Raw genomic sequence first — 15,219 nt, 5'->3', positions numbered from 1 at the left:
ACTCACATTTACCTTCTCATTGAAAGAGTATTTCTTGTTTCCATTGCTGAAAAAGCCTGCAAAACTCTAATTAATACAAGACTTCACAACTGACATTGGCAACAGGCTTCAGAGTCTGCGAAAGGCCAGTATGGGTTTTCTGGGCCTTAGCACAGCTCCTGCTTAGAGGGAAAAACCATCATTTGTTTCTTCTTTTCTTGTTTAATCTCTCATTCATGCAAATAATCACTTTCTAACTTTTATTAAATGCAAGACATCATACACTATGATAGATTAGGGTCTAATAGTATGTGTTTATTCTTATACGTAGACAGGATTTGTGGCATCTATGGATAAAATGAAGCCCTTCAAGGAGCCTATTTCTAATAGAAGACCCCCAACCAACCTCATCCAACAGAACTGGGTGGGCTGCAGTCATTTTTCTTCTCATGGAGGGCATCTACACAGGGAAGCACAAGGGCTGGTCCTGCATGGGTTGTGCCTCTGGGTAAGGCCTGCTAGGGTGCTGCCTTCACTGGGAAATATCTTTTAGGAACCCATAACTAGTCTTTGAAGTACAAAAGGATACAGAAAGGGTATGGGAGTAGTGCTTTAAGGGATAACATATACTATCCAGGCCGAGAATGCCCGGTTGTACCTCTCTGGCTCCCAACAACCATAATCTTGTTAGGTGGCCAGGTCTCTCCTTAAGTCTAATTAAATACAAGAAACTCATTTAAAAAAAGCTCACAAAAAATATTGAAATTGGCACGTTCTGGGTATCTTTGCTAATCTGCATGTTTAAAAGATTTTTTTAAAGACTCAGAATTTCACCATGTATTTCTAAAAAGTAGGCCTCCAGGGGATCTTCATGTTTATGGAAAGCATAGATCCTCCTAATAGTTGCTGAGGCTGATGGCACTGAGAGAAGCATTTTTTTGTGTGTTACTTTGTTTTTACAGTGCTTTTTATAAATCATAAGTTTTAACCATTAAAATATTAAAACTAACTTGTTAGCATCTGAGATGTAGTAAAGTATGGTCAGAGGAAACAGGTTTTGAAGCAAATGCCAAACTGCCCGATATGGAGAGTTTCAGTATGGATACAGTCTATCAGTAAAGCCAGAGAAAATACTTAGAAAAATCCATTCTGAAAGCAGGAGGGCATCAATGAATGTGTTAGCACAGCTGCAAATTTGGTTAAATGAAACCCAACAGGAGAATAATCCACACAGAACGAAGGAAGCAGCTAATGTAAACTCAAATGAATACAATTTGAAAGTTTTCTAAAATGAAACCATTAACTCTCAAGAGTTTTCAGCAGGGGGCAGGGGGCAGGGGTGCATAAGGAGCAGATGGTCCATTTCCAGTGAGGGCTCAGGTGTCTATTCAGTAAGCAGAGAAGTGCCAGCTCCAAAGATGTTCAGTGTTGTAGAAAATGAGATTCACTTAAAACTCATAGATGCTAAACCACCCAGTGAAGCTGAGGACCTCCCTCTGCCTTTCTTCACCATGCCTTCCAAGTATCTAACTCACACATAAGGAATGGACCTCTTGCCATTAGTTAAGGGAGAATATGCAGCTTAGACCCCAGATGTGCAGGAAATAAAGGTATCACCATCCCAGGTTTGCTGCCTCCATCTGGTGAAACTCGGCCCCTCTGACCACCTCCTTTGCTGGTGCCCACACCAGGCTACTTCTGCCCCTCACTCTTCCACCCCTAGCCTGGTCTAGGCCTCATCCCGAGCTCTCATGGTTGTTGCATTTCACTCTCTTCTCTCAAAGACACACACACACACACACACACACACACACACACACGCTCCACAGGCACCCCAGAGCAGCTGAGGAGGGCGCCAGGGGCTGGGGAGCAGTGATAGTGAAGCCTCGCCCCACCTGGGAATTCTGAGGCAGGGACTGCATGATTCAGTGGAGCTGTTTATCCAAACCAGGACAAACGAAGAATGTGCAAAGGGAAGGATGGGAAAGAAGCCCCAGGAAGTGGGGAGATGTCAGATGGCAAATCTGCTGAGACCCGGACACTGTGGCTCCACCCAGGGTTCGATGAATTATATCAAGAACTGAAGACCCAGGGGAGGGCTTGCAGATTTCAGGCAATAGCAGTCAACAGGTGAAAAGACAGGTAAGTCTGGGAAGGCAGACCTGTGGTCCTCTTTGCGCTGCTCTCAGTTCTAGAATGACTGGCCCCTCAAACAAAACTTTTTCATCTTGATCATCTGGCGTGCACCGTGTTTCCTGATGGGCTCCTGACTGGTCTCTGATGGCAGAATTTGGGGAGGCAGGGTGGCCCGTGGGTCTGTGGGGCAGGGGCAGGTGGGGAAGGGACTGCAGCCCCAACATCTGTGACAAAGTGTGATAACTTGCATCCCCCCCCTCTGCCCCCCAGCCTGCAGTGCACGTGCATGATAATGCACACACCTGTGTTGAGTAGTGCCAGTGCTGCAAGGCTGCATGGGTGGGTGTGGCCTGGAGCATGGGGCACTCCCTGCTTTCTGGGTTCCTCACTGGAAACTCAACTACGGCCACACCTCTTAGTTGTTATTTAACCTCTGCTCAGTTCATCGTCTCCCCTACTTGCTTCGCTGATTCCACACTGAGCTGCAATGAGAAACTCCCAGGAAGTCTCTTGAGAGTCACATCCTGAAACCACAGCAGGGGAGGGGAGAGTGAAACCTACCTTGTGAGGCTGCAAAGAGCAGAAGGAAATTACCATTCCCAGGTTGGGCAGGCATGCCTGCATCTGGTCTCAGCAGCGATACATGCTTCTAAATGAGATTCTAACCTTGATTGCCTACCAACTTCTGGGCTCATGTATGATGATCCCTAGGTTACATTATGTGTATAGTGAGTCATCTAGTGACCGATACTAAAAACAGGAGTTTTGGGGTGGGAGCACTCTTTTAGTCTGAGTTGAGCCAGGGAGGGTTTCTGTGATCAGGTGACTTGTTAGCAGAGACCTGAAGGGGATGAATGAAACAGAGATTCTGGGTAAGAACATTCTGGGGAGAAAGAAGAGCAGGCGCAGCATGTTGTGGCTTATGTGAGGAGCAGCAGGAAGGCCATTGTGGCCCAAGTGTGGTCAAGGTGTCACTGATAGCAGTGGCCAACCAGACACCACACCCCATGGAGCTCACAGACCCTGCCCTGTCCTCTGAGTAGCTGCTCCTTAACTGCAGGGCCCCAGGAGTATTCTGGATACTGGCCAAATTCATAGGTTGTTCCTATCACACCTCAGATGGACTTGGCCTTCATCAAACCACTGTGATCTGTAGAGATAAGTACAGTAGAGATAAGTATCTCACACTGATAAGTAGAGATCTAGCTGCCACATTAAATTCGGCCCATGAGTGCATGCAGAGCATTGACAAGACTTACAGGTGCCCCTTCTTGTTCTAAAAGCTCTGCCTGCCTTGATTCACTTCTTTCTGCACAATGATCCCATGAGCCGAGTACTGTTATCCTTTCTCAGGTAACTGACACACATTACCCAACAACAAATGTCCACAATCCCATCACCAGCACATGGAGGAGCCAGGACTTGGACCCACAACCACTGGACGCAAGAAGCTGTGCTCTGGCCCACACTTCCACATGGCCCCTGGCCTCAGCATCCTTCCTCAAGCCAGGTCACCTCCTATGGCTGTGCCCACCTCCCATGGTGTGCCCACTTCAGTATGACCCCAATGCTGGACAGGTCCAGTCCAACATCACAGAAGAAAGGCCTCTGAAGTTAAAGTGGATCTGGCTTGTCTCAGGTCTCCTACAGTTCTGACACTGCCATTGTGAGGACAGAGGCTTCCTGGTTTGCTCTTGGTCTTAAGGGCTGGAAAGAGAGATTCTGTTTTCTTCTCCAGCCCCAGCATCCTGCTGCCTCAAACAACATGTGCACAGACTCTGGGCCCAACCGGCAGGGCTATCTGCAAAGGGAACTGGGCAACTCAAAATATCTAGGATTTTAGACATCTGCCTAGGTAGAAATCATGTTCTACGTCTGAAAGTTATGATATAAAGTTACATTTCAATATAATTTGCAACAGCCCAACCCAATCTGATCTTTGAAGGAGTCCATAGAAAAGGCACCAAGTTGAGGTTTGTGAACCTGGGCTGAAATGTCACTTACCAGGAGGGAGCTCTTGGGCAAGTCACCTCACCTCTGTGACACTGTGATGATAATTTCTACTTCTTAGGATTGTTACACAGGTTAAATAAAATGCAAATGTGAAGGTAGTAAGTGTTCCATAAAGGATGGCATATGTAAACATTTACTGAGGGCCTACTATGTGCCAGGCACGTGCTAGGTGCTAGAGACCATAGGTGGGCTCCCTATGGAGATATTCTCCTGGCCTCAGAGAGCACCATTCAGTGCAACTCTGGAGACAGCCCCTGGACACATGATTTCAGTGCAATGCAATGTGGGAAGCACTGTGTATTTCCATTTCTTATATGAATTGGTCTATTTGTGTGTGAATATGTGGCTGTCTGTCCTTCTTCCTTTTAATACGATGGGCTCTAAGAACAGGAGCCAGGTCTTCTATTTCCTTCAGATCTTCTTAAAAAACCCCAAGCAAAGTTTGTAGCCTGTTAAATTATGGCAAATGCTGTGGCCTCTCTAATTTAAGAAGGAAAACCTCCAGGGAGGCTCTGGGGAAGTATCGTTCAGGCCACCAAGGCAAACAGGAAAGATGCCCCCCAAACCCACCATCCACTTTACACACAGGGAGCCCAAGTCCTCCTGACTAGAACCCAGCAGGGTGGGCAGAAGGATGCTCAGCCCGATGGAGACCTGCACCTCCAGAGGCCCCTGCTTTTATTTAATTGGTGCAGGAGGCAAACAGCTCGTTCTTCAGTGAACAAGGGACATTGCATTTATCAGTGTCTCAATTCTGTTTATTCTGTAAACATAAGGAGGAGCTCCACATTCTACTATTCTTAGTTTTGCAATCCTCACAAAATAAATATTTGCCTTCAAAAGCAGCAACTGTGATAATCATCAGGGTAATATTCTCAAGCGCCGCTTCCCTCACACACGCCAGTTGCAGAAGTCAGAGAGCTGTGTGTGGTCTGTTTGGATAATGAATTTCATGTGGAAACCTCACGCTGGAAACCAACTGGCAGCGATGGTGGTGGAAGTTTGGTCTCTTGGTTCTCAGACTTGACTCAAAACCGAGTGTCCCGAGTCACTGGAATGTCCCTGCCTTGGTTTCTTCTGTCCATAAAATGAGGAGTAAAATTGCTTAAATGAGTGCTGTTGGGAGACCAAGACACTAGCTCACATCACAGTGGTTGTAGGAACAGGGCTGGTTCCTGCCAGAGGCCACCCGGATAGATCAGATGTCTGCTGCGTGTTCACATATCTCAAGGATGCGTCTCTCTCTCCCCATCTCTGCAAGAATGAGCTAAACTCCAAAAGGGGTTCTGCTGAAATTCCCTTAAAATCTTCTAATTTAAATGATACTGAAGATTTTATTGCCCAGGAAGGAATCCATCAAGCAGAAAACCATCAAGCAGAAGTCTACCAAAGCACAGTTGCCTTGTGCCATTTACAAATGCCACCCTGCCCAGCTGCCTGGCGCCTTCGTTGGCTTGTACTCTTCTTTCTGCAGATGTGGAGCATCTAAACAGCCACATTCCCAAAGTGTCCATTCTGATGGATTTTCTTCATTATGGACAGGAAGGTTTAGGAACAGCCATTTCTAGCCATTATTAAGGACTAAATCTTAAAGAAAATGAACCTTGAAAGCCCTCTGAGGTGCTTTTAAGAAAGTGCAGTGCATTTCAGTATATTTAAGGATTATGGTTTTTCTGGGCCAGAAGTAATGTTTGTTATGCAAGCGCACAAAGCCTCAATCAAAATATTAAACCATAAAACCATATTTGCCAGGTAAACAAAATCAGCCAAAGCAACAGATGTGTGCATCCCATCTGACCATCCTTTGTGGTCTCGGGCCTCTCTGTACAGTATCAGGAGCCTGGCCAGATGCCAAGTCCTTGAGTCCACCCTCACTTCCTCCCTCATGACCCATCCATGTGCTCTCACCGCCCTGGGCTTCCCTGCGATAGGGTCTCTTCCTTTAGGCTGACCTTCCACCCTAATCCATCTTATTACTTGGAAAGAAATCAAACTTGCCAGGTGTTGGTGAGCCACCTGCTGCACGGGGCTGAGCATCCAGCGTTCTCCCCAGCTCCTAGGACCATGTGCAATGGACAAGAATAGCTCTGGCATGCCAAACTGGGTATGAAATTGATCTCTCAATTAGTTCCCCAAAGCATGCCCAGAAGAGGCTTCCTAACTGAATGTCAGTGCGCTGGGCTGTGCTATCAGAGCTTCTTGGCCTGCATACCTCCAAGTGAGAAATGGGGTGAGTGGAGCTGGCTTGGGGCTCAGAGTTGGCTGTGGGAGGATCAGGTAGGGTGCAAAGAGGTAGGAGGCAATGTTGGACTCTATAAGAATGTTCAGTGTTTTCTTTCTAGTTTGAGACTTTAAAAAATGTAAGCATGCGGGCACCTGGGTGGCTCAGTTGGTTGCGCATCTGACTTCAGCTCAGGTCATGATCTTGTGGTTTGTGGGTTCGAGCCCCACGTCGGGCTCTGTACTGACAGCTCAGAGCCTGGATCCTGCTTCAGATTCTGTGTCCCCCTCTCTCTCTGCCTCTTCCTTGCTCACACTCTGTCTCTCTCTCTCAAAAATAAATAAACATTAAAAAATTTAAAAAAAATGTAAGCATGCGTTTCAAGTTGGAATATTCAAAAATTTTCTCAGGAGAGGCCTGTTGTTTGTTAATTGCAATGGGAACAGATGTTGGGTTGAAAGGGATCATCCTGGGGTGCCTGGGTAGCTCAGTCGGTTAGGTGTCCAACTTTGGCTCAGGTCATGGTCTCATAGTCTGTGGGTTTGAACCTCTGTGTTGACAGCTCGGAGCCTGGAGCCTGCTTTAGATTCTATGTCTCCTTCTAACTCTGGCCCTCCCCTGCTTATGCCCTCTATCTCTCAAAAATAAATAAACAAAAAAAATTTAAGAAAGGGATCATCCTACCACCCTGCCAAGTTTCTCCTGCTGACTGCCCCTTCTGCTTGCTCGTCAGCCAGACTGGCCCTCTCAGAAAGAGCACACCTGAAGACCTGACTCACGACAGGTGGAGGTGGGTTTCACAACATACCAACTGGCATGCTATGGGCACTGATGGCCCCAGAATGGCACAGGGCATGGATAATCATAGCTGAACCTCAGCACTGAGTTCATGCATGGTTTTCGTTGCCTTCCCATCTCCTGCCATGAAAACCCAGACTTCTTACCACAGTCTCTAGCCTGGCATGCTCTGACTCCTGGCTCTCTTCTCTCATCTCCTGTTTTTCCCACCTTTCCCTCTGCTGTAGCCACATTGCTTTCCTGCTGGTGATGGCATGTCTTGGGTTTGTCCCACCCCAGGGCCTCTGCTTGGTTTCCTCCTTCACTTCACTTAGGGTTTTACTCAGATAACATCTCAGGGGGCCCTTTCCCCCTAGTGCTTTCTCTCGGCTTGCCCTGATTATTTATTTCTTCATGGCATTGGATTTACTTGAAACTACATCCATGTTAATGTACTATAGCTTCCCTCTTTGCACTAGTATGTAAGCTCCATGAAACAGGGACATCTCCTGTCCTCACCATGGTATTGGATATTAAAATCAACATGAAATCCTACCTTCATCTCTTTCTGTGCCTGACGTTTAAGAAATATGGAATTGGAAATATGGCAAAAAGGGAAATTTTAAGAGAAAAGATTTGGTACTCATCTGACAGTTGTCAAAAGTATGACACTGCCCCCCTCCCCCCCATTCTCATCTGTTGTCTAGACCTACATGTCTTTCTTCATCTCCTAAGAAAGCACCTTTTGTCAGGATTAGAGTGTTGTCGGCAGAATTATCTCCCTATTATTTTCAGGAGACTAATATCCTATTTCAGTGTTTGGGTTCACCTCTTAGTAGCTTGTGTACAGCCACTTAGTGGTATCATTTAACAGTATCAATCTTAAGGGATCTAGAAATACCACAGCTAAGCTTGGCTTCCATATACCCTGGGCCTCGTCACTACTAGTAATGACAACATGACTGTGGCTGTTACTCCTCTGCTTGCTGATTCCATTGGAACTCAGAAGCCAAGGCACCTTCCTGCCATGTGCAGAGTTTGATTTACTGGCTTGGGAAGTGACTGGGGATGATATAAGCTTGGTGGGTGGCACAGCTGTGGCTATCAACACACATGCATTTCCCTACACAAGGCTTATTACCACTCATCTGCTTTGCACAGTGATCTGACTTGTTAGAAGTGGAAAACAAAGGCCTCCTGGTTAGTTACATGGGTAACAGTGTGTACAGACCTCTGGGCATTTCTGGGGGTGGGAAGCTGGGTAGAGGAGGCAGGGTCTCCAGCTTTGCCAGCATGTATCTGTTCCACCTTGTAGCCAAACTGTGTTTAACACTTGTGGGCACCTACCCTTTAAGAAATCACACATGTCTCTGCACCCAGAGGGTAGCTTTGTTAATTGGAATTTGTTTGCTTGTTGATTTAGGGTACTGTGATGTTGGGAAACCCCTTGCTCCCCACTGTGTGATTAGAACAATTGGTGGCCTTTCTTGGAAGGATCTCATTCATTCATTCATTCATTCACTGGACATACAGTTAACCCTTGAACAATGTGGGGGTTGGTACACCAACACCTGAGCAGTCAAAAATCCACATATAACTTTTGACTCCCCCCAAATTTAACTACTAAAAGCCTACTGTTGACTGGAAGCTTTACTGACAAGAAACACAGTTGAATAACATATATTTTATATGTTATATATATTATAGAGTGTATTCTTACAAAAAAATAAGCTAGAGAAAATAAAATGTTATTAAGAAAATTCGGGGGCACCTGGGTGGCTCGGTCAGTTTAGCGTCCAACTTTGGCTTAGGTCATGATCTTACTGTTGGTGAGTTCGAGCCTCACATTGGGCTCTGTGCTGACAGTTCAGAGTCTGAAGACTGCTTTAAATTCTGTGTCTCCCTATTCTCTGCCCTCCCCTGCTCATGCCTTCTTTCTTTCTCTCTCTCTCTCTCTCATAAATAAATAAATAAATAAATAAATAAATAAATGAAAATCCTAAAGAAAACACATTTACAGTACTGTACTATATATATATATATATATATATATATATATATATATAAAATCCACATGTAAGTGGACCCATGCAGTTCAAACCTGTACTGTTCAAGGGCCAACTGCACTTTCACTGAGTATCCACTGTGCTGGAAGAATTGAAGTCACCTCAGATTGTAGGTTCCCTTATTTGCTAGCAAATGAATGGCCCACCCTAATGCTAAGTCCTTGGGCAAAGCTTTTTCCTTGGCTTTCATTGTTCAGGGTCACCACCTTGGGCACTGCTCTGTGATGACCTCAGGGCAATGGTGAAAAACTAGTCCAGTCTCATTTGTTTGTACTAACAGGCCCAAATTCACTGGGATGCCTGAACCCCAAAGCCATTTATTCCTGGATTGGAGTACCTGAGACCGCTGATATTTGGCTACATTTGTACTATATACAAACAGCCGCTTTGTATTTCTTACACCAATATTTCCTCTATCTCCAAGCCTTCACAGAGATGGCTCACAGCAATGGAATGTAGATTGCTTTCTCCTTTGCCCTGTCTCTGATGATGACAGATGCCAGCAAACAGTGTGGTGTGAGGGCTGGGATCTACAAAGGGCAGAAGTTTGCTCCTGCTACCCTCAGGTTTACCAGGTGGTTGTCCCAGAACCTTCTCCACATGTCCTTACAGAGGCAAGCGTATCAGCCGCAGAGGCAGGGAACAGAGGTCTAGTCCCTGTCCTCCTAATTATAAGTTACACAGCATGATTCCCTGGGTTACTATTGGCATCACGATCATTAGAGGTTATATGGGGCTGAGCAGGTCACTTAACCTTTCTAAGGTTCCACCTCCTTATTCTGAAAATAGGGAAGACTTGTACGAAAAATGATTTGTAAAATGGTCTGGAAATGTAGGGCAGAAGTTAAACGATGGGACATCATTTTATTTTCCCTTCTTTATTCTTTCAGAAAATAATAATCAGAGATTGAATAAGAGTCCTGCCCCAGTACATGAATTCAAGACAGACTGCATGATACACTGTGATAGGCTGTGATATGCAGCATTCTCTGAGGCAGGGTTGGGGCTTCTGTTTCCTAATTGACCTAATGTGCTAAGTGAGCTTAATGTAAGTTAATTAATGATACTATTGGAGGGTAGAATCACCTAGGCAGAGCCTCAAACAGCATCAAAGTGAAGAGCAGGCAGGTGTTCTCTGGGATAATTAAGAAAACAAGGGCCCAGAGGAAAGCTGCCGAGAGGCTTTCAGGCAAGACACTGAGGAGGCCAGGGGTTGTGAGGTGGGTAGAGGGAGGGAAGGCAAGGTGACGGGAGGGGCTGGCTTTTCAAATGCCATCCTGTTTACAGCTCCTGTGTTAGAATTTCAGATCTACCTGAGTCTTTGCAGCTGGGTTCCTGGGCATTTCCTTGAGAACAATTTCATTTTTTGGAAAACACAAAACTTACTCACCTGGACCTAGAAAGGAGACTCAGGTGATCTAGATTCTATCTTTGGTCTTTTGGGACCTAAGGAACTTTGATGAGAAGGTGCTTCATAGTTAAGAGTCAATTTGACTTGTACCATGTGAAATAGGGGGTAAGACCAGGGGGTAAGACTCTTGCCTGTGGCAGGCACTCTGCTGGGTACGGGGACAGGCTGATGCTTAAGAAAGAAGGGTGAGCCCTTGACATTTCTGAGCTTTGCAAATATGTATCTTGAACAATATTAAAACCTTCTTTACTTTTAGAATCAGGTAATGCCAGAGAGTGAAAATCAAACTTTTCAGGAAATTTTTTTTACTTTTCCTCCCAAAGACATGTGCTTCCAGGATTACCCTCCCACTGTGCTGTCACAAATTAATATTCCTACATACAGCCTGCCTCACTGAAGGATGGGGAGAAAGTGCCGCAGAGGCCCCAGCTGACCCAGCACGGAGCAGGGCCCCCAGTTTTCTCCTTCAGTGGGGAAGGGTACACACGGACAAATGCTAGTCTCCCAACTTTGATGAGTAACTCTCTTTTTGGTGGACTTTGTCAAAAAGTAACTCTCACTGTTTTAAATGGCTATCCCTTTGAAATCTTACAGCAAGTCAGGCAAGAATATTCTCTATGTTAGCTATTTGAATTGATTCCTTTCTCCTTAGTCCATTATAACTTTTTACCTTAATACTTTGAATTAGCTGCTGTTTTGTTCTTAGAGAGTGTCTCAGACATGTAACCTCAGAGCTACAGAGCAGTGGTGAGCCCGACAGCAGAAAAGTGGGGCCAACCTCCCCTCTCTGTCCTTCACTCCAGCCATGTTGTATCCTGTGTCCCACCAACTCTCAAATGTCCCTACTGACGGGCTTCCGCTCTGTCACTCTGTCTCTACACTCTGGCACCTTACTGTTTTAACTGTCCCTCTTGGACCCCCAAATGCTGCCCTCCCAGTCAGCTGCCCCCTTTTGCTCTACCCTAACCTGTGAAGCCCCACTCCTCCCTCCCCCCCACCTCCCCAGGACAGGAGCAGTTGCTACAGGATGCTGGAGAATCAGAGCTGGCTCTTGTGCAGGAACCCAAACTACTCTGATCTGTCAGAGCACTGAGAAGAGCCTCTTGGCAGGAAATGAATGCCTTAATCATCAGAAATATGTACTTTCCCCACTGCGCACCCGAAAACAGAGGCATCTGAGACATCGGGTCTCATACTTGATTCAAAATCACACCTGGAAGGTCTCTTAGGGCACCATAGGTAACTTGGGGTGGGGATGCAGGTACCGAGCCCAGCTAAATCCCAGCTGCTGTGTGTTCCCCATGAGCCTGGCTCAAGGGCAAATCTCAGAAACAAACTTTTCATGCTCTCTGGAGACACCCGTGGTCTTAGCAGCCAAAATCTTAAAGCCAGCGAAACACACACAGAGTTTGGCTCACGAACCAAATGTGCAACCAAGAGCAAAATGGGGTTTCTAATGTTTTTCTGAAAACAAAGGAACAATCTCAGGTCTTAGATCTGGTAGTGCAGACGCACAATAATTGGTAAAGCTTGTTCAAACGCAACCCAAAAATGACGTGCATTTCAAAAATGCACTCAGGCCGTTTCTCAGCCGATGACACCTCAGTCTCAAACAGCCGAAGACTTTAGAAAACCCAGAGAGAAGAACCAAGGCTTACCTGGACCCTGCTGGCGGGTCAGTTTCTAATCCAAGCAGAAGATGGTCTGTGGAGAAAGGCAGGCACGGTCCCGCCTAGGGCCACCAGGTTTCACAGGTGGCTGTCTGGCAGTGTTCTGAGAGGCAGGTGGCCAGCGACGCTGGAGGCCGGCAGAGCTGCCTGGGGCAACACACCTCTGTGCTGCCAGCCCCACTTTCCTTCTATTGCAAAGGACTGCTCGGGAACTCCTTGACTGCTCGTCCTGTCTGCGAGTGTGGGAACTTAGTCCTTGTGGAGGGGCTTTCCCTCCCTGCAGACTCACCTGCACCATCTAGAGGCCTCTCCCAGCACTGAGATGCTGGTGCCTCACTCTGCAGGTTAGCCCCCTCTGCAGCCTGACTGGACACACACACCTGGCTCTTGACTTCCTGTCCTGAAAGACAGAAGTTGGAATTTGTAAAATCATTGATTTCTTTTTTTTTTAGAGAGGGACCCTTGCTCCTTCAGAACAACTAAAGCCTTTGGACACTGGAGTGCCAAAAAACTAAAGTAGCATTAAAATTCCATTAATCAAGACATCTTCACTCAAGGACCCCCCACTGAGATGGCCACAGGCATGGGTGCTACTGCATCCATTTGAGATATGTTCACATGTTTGTACACATTCCTGTCTTCCTCTCCCCTCCCCCCACACCTACAGCAGACTTTAAGTCCTCAGATCCATTCTTTCTCTCCTGTCCTGGACACCACCATATTCCCCAAGTAACCCCAGGCAGCCATATATATCCCATTAAACCCCAGATAGCCATATATACCCCCCCTTAAACTCCAAACAGCCACATCTTCCCCCTTAAACTCCAGATATATACATATACTCCATTAAATTCCAGACAGCCACATATACCCTATTAAACTCCAGATAGCCACATTTACTCCATTAAACTCCAAAGAGCCATATATACCCCATTATACTCCAAATGGCCACACATACCTCATTAAATTCTAGATAGGCATATATACTCCATAAGACTCCAAACTGCCGTATACACCCCATTAAATGGCAGGCAAAAATACTCCATTAAACTCCCCATAGCCATATATACCCCATTAAATGCCAGATAGCTATATATTCCCCATTAAACTCCAGACAGCCACATTTACCCCATTAAAATCCAGACAGCCACAGATACCCCATTAAACTCCAAATAGCTACATATTCCCGGTTAAACTCCAGATAGCCACATATACCCATTAAACTCTAGACATCCACATTTGCCCCCTTAAACTCCAGAGCCACATATATCCCCATTAAGTTCCAGATAGCCATATATACCGCATTAAAGTTCAGATAGCCATATATATACTCCATTAAACCCTAGAGAGCCATATGTACCCATTAAACGCTAGATAGCCATATATACCCCATGTAACTCCATATATCCTTCTTATATACAAGTATGAAAGACAACCTCAACTACCTCCATTTTGAAAGTACTGTCTGTACTTTCTAACTGATAAAATTCTTCTTTCCAGTGGATCTCTTAATTCAGGCAAAAGACCCTGTGGGCAAAGCACCCCCTGATGGGGACCAAAACTACTCCCTCAAGCTATAAGGACTGTCCTAAGCCAGCAAGACCCCCCTGACTGACCCCAGGACAATGAAGGACCTGACCTTTACCGCCCACCTGCATGTACCCATCAACCCCTGTCCCACATTTTCCTTACATAAACCTGGATGTATTTTCAGCACTTTGGAGAGACAGTCTTGAGAAGTTAGCCTATGGTCTTCCCAGTGTTGGCCTCACTGAAATAAATTCATTTCTTGTGTCACTACCACTCCTGCCTCTGCCTTTGGATTTTGTCAGGAGTGAGTGGCAGAGCTTGGTCTGCTTAGGACCCCAAAGCCAGGTGCTCTTGTACCCCTCCGCCCCAGCTACAAGCAGATCATCAGGAAGACATTTGAAACACAAACATTTTAAAAGGACACCGCCTTTCAGTGTCTGTCCATTCTTTCTCACAAGTTAATTGATTGGGAAAATCCCCAAAATTTAAGAATTTTTCCTGACCTTCTGTTCCCCCAAAGCCACTAACATACAGAAGAACAGAACAACTTCTCGAGGCTCGATTTCTATGTTCTGCTTTTCCATCTTGTCTCCATTTCCATCTCTACCCTGGATACATGCAATTTAATTCACACATGAGAAAGTAAAGAACTTAAGAGAGACACAGAGACCAAAATGTTTGGGACTTGCGGCGGGGGCTGGAATCATGAATTAAGACTCATTCTGCCTTCAGGGAGGTTGGGTAGAACCATTACTTGACCAATGTCAATGGTTAATCCAGATTACATAGGTTCCCAAGTAAGAATTCCAACCTGAATGTTCAGGTTCAATCATTTATGTATGCCCATGTTGAACTCAAAGTGAGGGTTTGTGATAAATTGAAATTACTAAAAATTATTAAGTAGGAACCAACAAAATGAAAAGGAAGTAAGTATTCTGGGCTGATATCTTCTATTGACTTTTTAGCATGTTCATTTTGATAAGTGTGTTTGAGGATGGAGATTGTTTTAGGTGTAACCATTTTCTATTGGAAATTAAATGGCAACTTTAAATTTATTAAAGAGAGAGGACACTGATATTGCCAGAAGACAGGAAAAAAGGAGAAAAAATCTGAACAGGCACTGAATATGGATGCTATAGCAGAAGTACAAAAAAGTTTTTTTTTCCTCTTCTGAAAAATCCAAAACATTATGCCATTAAGAAAGGTTGCAGATGGTTACACTTGAAATGCTCATAGTCATCATACCCAAATGAAAATAAGTATACAAATTAATTCAGCTGATTAAGAGAAAGAAGGAAACGAGAGATTATTGCTTATCTTCATCATGTGAAGTCCCAGAGCTTTGAAGGTATGTCTTTTCTGTTTTGCACTTTTCTAAAAGACTGAGGGAGAAATAGCAAAAGGTTATCAATTGTA

General features: G+C 45.3%; 1 protein-coding gene across 3 annotated transcripts in view; it reads right to left on the bottom strand.

Annotated features, from left to right (window-relative positions):
- EDAR (ectodysplasin A receptor) overlaps positions 1-12,537 on the bottom strand; it is an 88,677-nt gene extending 76,140 nt beyond the window's left edge. For all 3 annotated transcript variants that reach the window (XM_019434609.2, XM_019434610.2, XM_019434611.2), the window contains exon 1: positions 12,262-12,537. The gene's annotated coding sequence lies outside the window, so the exon portion shown is untranslated. The remainder of the gene's footprint in view (positions 1-12,261) is intronic.
- Positions 12,538-15,219: the final 2,682 nt, after the last annotated feature.

This window comes from Panthera pardus, unplaced genomic scaffold (assembly GCF_024362965.1).
Source record: "Panthera pardus isolate Hobbes unplaced genomic scaffold, ASM2436296v1 HiC_scaffold_25, whole genome shotgun sequence".
NCBI classification, from domain to species: Eukaryota; Metazoa; Chordata; class Mammalia; order Carnivora; family Felidae; genus Panthera; species Panthera pardus.
This window is presented reverse-complemented; position numbering and strand designations above follow the sequence as displayed.